Here is a 6,638-nt window from a genome sequence, read left to right on the forward strand (position 1 = left end):
ATATAGAGAGAGAGAGATAGAGAAAGATATATTTTATTTTGTACTTTTTCCATTTATTTATTTATTTTTATTCTTATGTTATTTTATTTTAGTATGAATGAGATCAGTCATCACTATTATGTATTGCCCAACAACGTTGTGGCAGATTGTGATATATATCAATAAATAAAGTTTTGAAATAAAATGTTATATAATTTGAAAATTTTATACTCATGATTTTCACATATTGAGTAAGAACAACATAATATTAAGATAATCTTTTTTTTATTAATTGTTTCGTATATTCATCACCATAAATAAAATTAGCAAATTGTATTATGCTGAAGTGGGGGAATAATTAAATGGGTTGAAAAATTATATTTTCACCATTTTGGCAATTATAAATTATATTTTTAATTAAGTATTATATATACATATAAAAAAAACAACTAAATCTGCACCGCTAGGAATCATGAAGATTCAGGAGTGCTTTGAAAATAAGTACAATGGTACAGCAGTAACAACTGGACTAACGATTGTGCAAGAAGGTGATTTGGTCAAAAGCAAGGGGGGGGAGATCTACCCCTATAATAATTAGGGACATTAGGGTAGATCCCTGAGGGCACCTGAACCCACAGGGTTGACTCACAGTTACAGTAACAGAATAAATAATTATATATCACAGCCCGAGTCCTTGGAGTTAGTAGCATAGTGCCTTACCACTGAGCCAGATCGCTCCCTTATGTTATAGGTTATATAATGAAACAAATTAATATATAATTTAATCAGTTTTTTTTAAAAACCAAAATGCAATTAATCATTTTTGGCATCCTTGGTTTTTTTTTTAAGGCTTATTTCATAAATTGTTCAGGAATTTTAGGAATTTTTGTTTCTTAAGAGATTAATGTTGATATTAAGTTATGATAAATTACTCCTGTTTGGATGTTACATTTTGTAATTAACAAACAATTTAACATTATAAATGTTTTCACTCTTACTGTCACCATGTAATAAGACTGAATGCCTCAAATGTTAGCATGTGCTGTGTTATGTAATGAGAAATAGAATTATTGTATTAATTTCGTAAATCTCTTCTCCATATTTAGACACACTTAATTATATGTAGAATCATATTGTATTGGAAAAAACAAAGCCAGCGTATTGATAATAGTGATGTTTACATAATACATTATTAAGCTCATTGTTTGTAGTTCTCCTATGGGAACAAATATGTGTAAACTATACACAAATTATTTTTTATAATTATTAATTTTTTATGATCAATTAAAGATGTTAAAAACAAACATTTTTCTTTGTTCTACTGAATGTTTAGATTATAATCAACAAAATTAACAACAAAGTACTCAAGGTTTATTTGTAATTCAGCAGTCCTTGAAAATTAATTATTTAAATAATATACTTAATAATATTCAGTAGATAATTAAGTTGATATAATTAATTTAATTATTTTTCGCAAATATTTATACTTAGTTTCTGTGTTTTTCCTTCATATTTGTATATTTTAAAACCCTATTATTATTATTTTGAAAAATAAGTAAGTAAACATAATCTTAAAAATATTCTAGATTTTAATCCTATCCCATTTATCAAGGTGAGTACCAAGCTTTTGTTTACTAATTTATAATATGTAACCTGTGTTTATTTTCCTTTATTTAAATTTATAGTTTATCTAGAGAAGAATATATTGAATCTGTTTTCCTGCTCAATATAAGACATTTAGTAAAATTTTTAATTACAGATTATACCAAAATAATTTTGGAAACATTGATAACATAAATAACTTAAAAATCTTTTATGTATTATTTCTTTTTTGGAAAACATAAATTCTATTTAGAAAAAATTAATATAAATTTGATTTAGTTTTTATATAATTTAATTTCGAAAAAAATAAGCCTAAATTTTAAAAGTAATTAATCTGTAAAAAGAGGAATTAAAAAAAATCGTATATATATATTATTAGTGTTGGTATGTAGTCAATAAACATTGTCATATTCACTACATAAAATACATACATACATTGCTATTTCATATATGTACATATATATAAATTCTTCCCTAAATCAGTACATAGAGGTTAATATGTACTCATCATAGATTACATATTGGTTTTATATATAGTCTTATTTGAAATTCGTTTATATTATTATAAATGTATTTAAAATACATAGAATAATGTTGACTCGTTTTATTTATTATTCAGCCATTTCTGATACATTTTTAAGGAATTATGTATAATTAATTTTTATTTCTATTTAAACGACTTATTTTTAAGCCCAATAATTAAGAAATTGTGTATCCACATTTTTTTGATATTAGCGTTTAATTTCTTTATAGTTAATTATAATTGAGTCATCAATATTCAATTATTTAAAAAAAATAATAACTAAAGTTTATTTTTAATTTTATATATTGCCTATAAACATAAACATTAATATATTACAATAAATATAGTTATATACATAAAATATATTTATAATAATCTATTAGACACTTTTTTTTGATATTTTTTCAAATAAATTACTTTTTCAAATTCTAAAGTAATAAAACGTAATATTTATACTTAATTATACATTGTAATTTATTTTTTTCTAGATGCTATCAATGCAATGATAAAATTGTTTTTGTTTTCAGTGCTGTATCTTTATTTATTATTTTACATTTGTTTTAATTTTGCTGGTGTTATGTCACTATCTCGAAGCAAAATGTTTTGAAGGAATTATATTTAGTATCAAGTTTTATATAAAAAATATAAGAAAACATAAATTATATATGCCATGACGTTTTTAATTAAATTGTAATTTAATAATAATATTTAAACGGCATATTATTTCATGTTTTTTTATTAGTTTGTTCATAGAATATCCACATTTTTTATTATTATGTTATCAATCTTATCATAAAAACAGTTTTTTTTTCTTCAGATTTTGTATCTTAAGATTTTTTACATTTATTTTTTTTTTTTAGCATAAATATGTAATGAACAATATATACCATATTGTTTTGGGAAATCCCCTACACAATAAAAGTTTCGTGATAATAATTAAATTTTACATAATTACTCTGTTTTACGTTTAGGAAAAACAAACTGAAGCGAGAAAAAAATATTATTAAATTAGAATAAATACATATTATTGAGTAATATGAAATATATATTGATGATTTTTGTGTTTATATCTATATATTGTAGTTTTAGTGTAATTTCCTATTTCTGTGATAAGAGGGTTTGATGAGTGGAAGAAATTATTTGTCAGTTTATACATGTAATCCTGTACGGTGACTATATTTAATTTAGGGTGCATTTTAGATATTCTAGTGTAATATGGATATTTATTACCGATTCTGAGGCATTTTTTATTTATTTATAAATGTTTTTAGGATGTAAGAGTTCACTCTTATTAAGGAATTATTTGGATGGACTTGTGAATGCTATTTCTTCCTTAAAGTTCTTCTTTAAGAAAAACAACTTTTTAGCAAGGATTTATGGGAACTGCCTGGATTGGAATATATACTCCTGAGGACTCACCTGATTTTTCCTGATTCGCTGCGACGGTGAAGCGTACAGGATGACGTTTCCTCATGTCACTACCGCACCTACAACTACAGCCTCGGCAATAACACAGTACGACAGTACGACAGTAGAGAAGACACGAACAGTTGCTCACAGTCGGCACTCAGACCACAGACTAGAGACAGTAGGACTCCAGAGCTATCCCCACTATAGCCCCACTCTACTTCGATCGATTTCATTTCTAACAGTTTGTTTTTCTCATATCCAGGGAGGGGTTTCCCGATTTAGGCGACCTTCTAGGAAGTTTACATGCGTTCGGAAGCGGAATCGGATGAAATTTCTTAGAAGAAACTAAACTTTAAGGAGAATTTTCAGTTATCTTCTGGAAATTCCCCTTCTATAGGAACTGATATCAAATTTCTATTTTTTAATAGATAAGTCTTTAACATAAAAAAATTATTTACATAATTACTATTAAATTACATTCAGGCTTGCACATTATTCGTATAAATTGTTTCATTTATTTCTGTACATGTTAATGTAATATCTTGTTCGAGATGGGTTCGTTCGATTAATATATAAAAATTAATATATAGGGAGATGGTCAGGGTTGCGGTCAAAAGAGAAATAAAAATAGTTTACAACTATTTATTTTCCAACGTTTCGCTTCACTTTGCAGGGCTTCATCAGGGCTAAAAAGATACAAAATGAAACTATGTTAAGATAAAATGATAGAAATTAAAAATACAAAGATACAATAAAAAGAATAAAAAAAAAAAAAACAAGTAACAAAGGCAAGAGCAATAGTTTCATACAAAAATACGTAAAATATAAAGCTAAAAAAGTACAGGAGATGTATATAAAACAAAAAACAATACGGGGAAAAAAAAAATAGATTTTTAGCTAGATACTTTTTTAGCTTTATATTTTCCGTATTTTTGTATGAAACTATTGCTCTTGCCTTTGTTACTTGTTTTTTTTTTTTTTTTTATTCTTTTCATTGTATCTTTGTATTTTTATTTCTATCATTTTATCTTAACATAGTTTCATTTTGTATCCTTTTAGCCCTGATGAAGCCCTGCAAAGTGGGGCGAAACGTTGGAAAATAAATAGTTGTAAACTATTTTTATTTCTCTTTTGATCGCAACCCTGACCATCTCCCTATATATCAATTTTTACGGTCAACTATACATACATATATAGAATATAAAAATTAATATTTGTTTGTTCGTAATTTATGCGCTGCGTTCATACAATTGTGATGGTTTAAATGTTAAACGTTATTCCGATTTCTAGGTTAAAAAAAGTTACTAAGAAAATTAAGCATTTTTTGCGCATAGTTCAGAAAGTATATCTTGTTCGTTGCCATGGTTATTATATGCTAATCTATTTATTTTCTTTCTGAAGGATAAAAACATATATTACTGATTCTATGAAATGATTTGTAATTCACTTAAAATTAAAATAATATAATGAGGATTTCAGTAGAGTAGATCAATATATATATATATTTTTTTTAGGGAAAAGTAAAAAAGTTTCGTATGAAACCCTCAAACACCCTTTTTTAAAGAAATAAAAAATTTAATCTTGCAGGGTTTTTTGTTTTATGTGGTGGCCACTATTGATATAATCATTCGTAACTCCCCTACACGTTGTCAAATCCCTACTTTAATATAACTCTTGGAAATAAGGATATCTCCTCTTTTTACCTACATAAACAAAATGTGTATAACGGCGAACTTTTGTTCAAATTTTTTTTTTTTATTATATTTGATAGATTTATTTATTGATAGATATTACAATCTGCCACACAGTTGTGGGCAATAGGTAATATTGATGAATGATCTCATACATACTAAAATAAAATAAATAAGAAAAAAAAAAAAGAGAAATAAAATAAAATAAAAAACTCTCTTAAAATTAAAAACAAACAAAAGAATAGACAAGTGAACATAATCAGACTATCTGCATGAAAAATAAATAAATAAAATAACATAATGATAAAATAATATATACAATATTTACAGAATCGACCTGAGGATCCCTGAGCCCACTCTATCCCCCACGTGTGAGGGGTAGATCAGAGCTCAAGAGATCCCAGCGCATCCCTCTCGCCGCATCACTGGTAATGAGCCAGTGGAGGCTGAGCAAGTGCGCTAAAGCCGCAAACACTCAACTTGAGTGGAGAATCTGACCATTTTGTTCAATTTAAGAAAACTTTTTTAAATGTTTTAATTCATAAGTAGAATTTTCAGTTATCTTCTGGGAATTCCCCTTCTATAGGAACTGGTATCAGATTTCTATTTTTTAATAGATAAGTCTCTAACATAAAAAAAAAATTATTTACACTCAGACTTGCACATTGTCAATCATTAATATAAATTGTTTTATTTATATAATAAAATTATTTATTTCTATACATGTTAATTTAATTTTTTGTTCGAAATGGGTTCGTTCATTTAATATATAAAAAATAGTATTTGTTTGTTCGTATTTTATGCGCTACGTTCATACAATCGTGGTGGGGATTTTTGCGAGAAGGTTAAATGTTGTTCCGATTTCTTCGGTAAAAAAAAGGTGTAATTCCCTAAAAATTAAAATGAAATGTAGAGGATTTCAGTAAAGTAGATCAACATAAGTTTTTTTAGGGAAAAGTAAAAAAGTTTAAATAATAATTGAAATTAATGATAAATAATTAAATTTTTATCCATTTTAGTCTCAACACATTTTATTTTTCTTATAAGTCAGACGTTTCGGCCAATCCGCGCATCCTCAGAGACAATCTTAATACACTTTTGGAATTATATGATTTAAAAACTCAACTTCATGCAGGCTATTCTGCCCAGGCCAAAATAACAGTTTCTATGAAACATTAAAGCATTAGGTAAACATATTTTTTGTTAATAAGCATATCCTACATTATGTCTAATTAGCTAATTAGTCAATTCTCACATTAAAAACAAAAATTAAAATTCATTTATTTCAACAAATCCCATCAAATCACCTTTACCCTTCGTCGTAAACCTACTGAGTGCCATACAGTTTCATTTAATGATGTTACTCTTACCCCTGTCGAACAGATCCGCTACCTTGAACTACATTTGGACAAACGACTAACCTGGAATCCTCA

General features: G+C 26.4%; 1 protein-coding gene across 1 annotated transcript in view; it reads right to left on the reverse strand.

Moving 5' to 3' along the window:
- LOC106681269 (protein decapentaplegic) overlaps positions 1-3,679 on the reverse strand; it is a 135,300-nt gene extending 131,621 nt beyond the window's left edge. Inside the window, exon 1 of the mRNA XM_014421507.3 lies at positions 3,524-3,679. The gene's annotated coding sequence lies outside the window, so the exon portion shown is untranslated. The remainder of the gene's footprint in view (positions 1-3,523) is intronic.
- Between the last annotated feature and the right edge of the window lie 2,959 nt (positions 3,680-6,638).

This window comes from Halyomorpha halys, unplaced genomic scaffold, assembly GCF_000696795.3.
Source record: "Halyomorpha halys isolate HHAL.00 unplaced genomic scaffold, Hhal_1.1 Scaffold19.1, whole genome shotgun sequence".
NCBI lineage: Eukaryota > Metazoa > Arthropoda > Insecta > Hemiptera > Pentatomidae > Halyomorpha > Halyomorpha halys.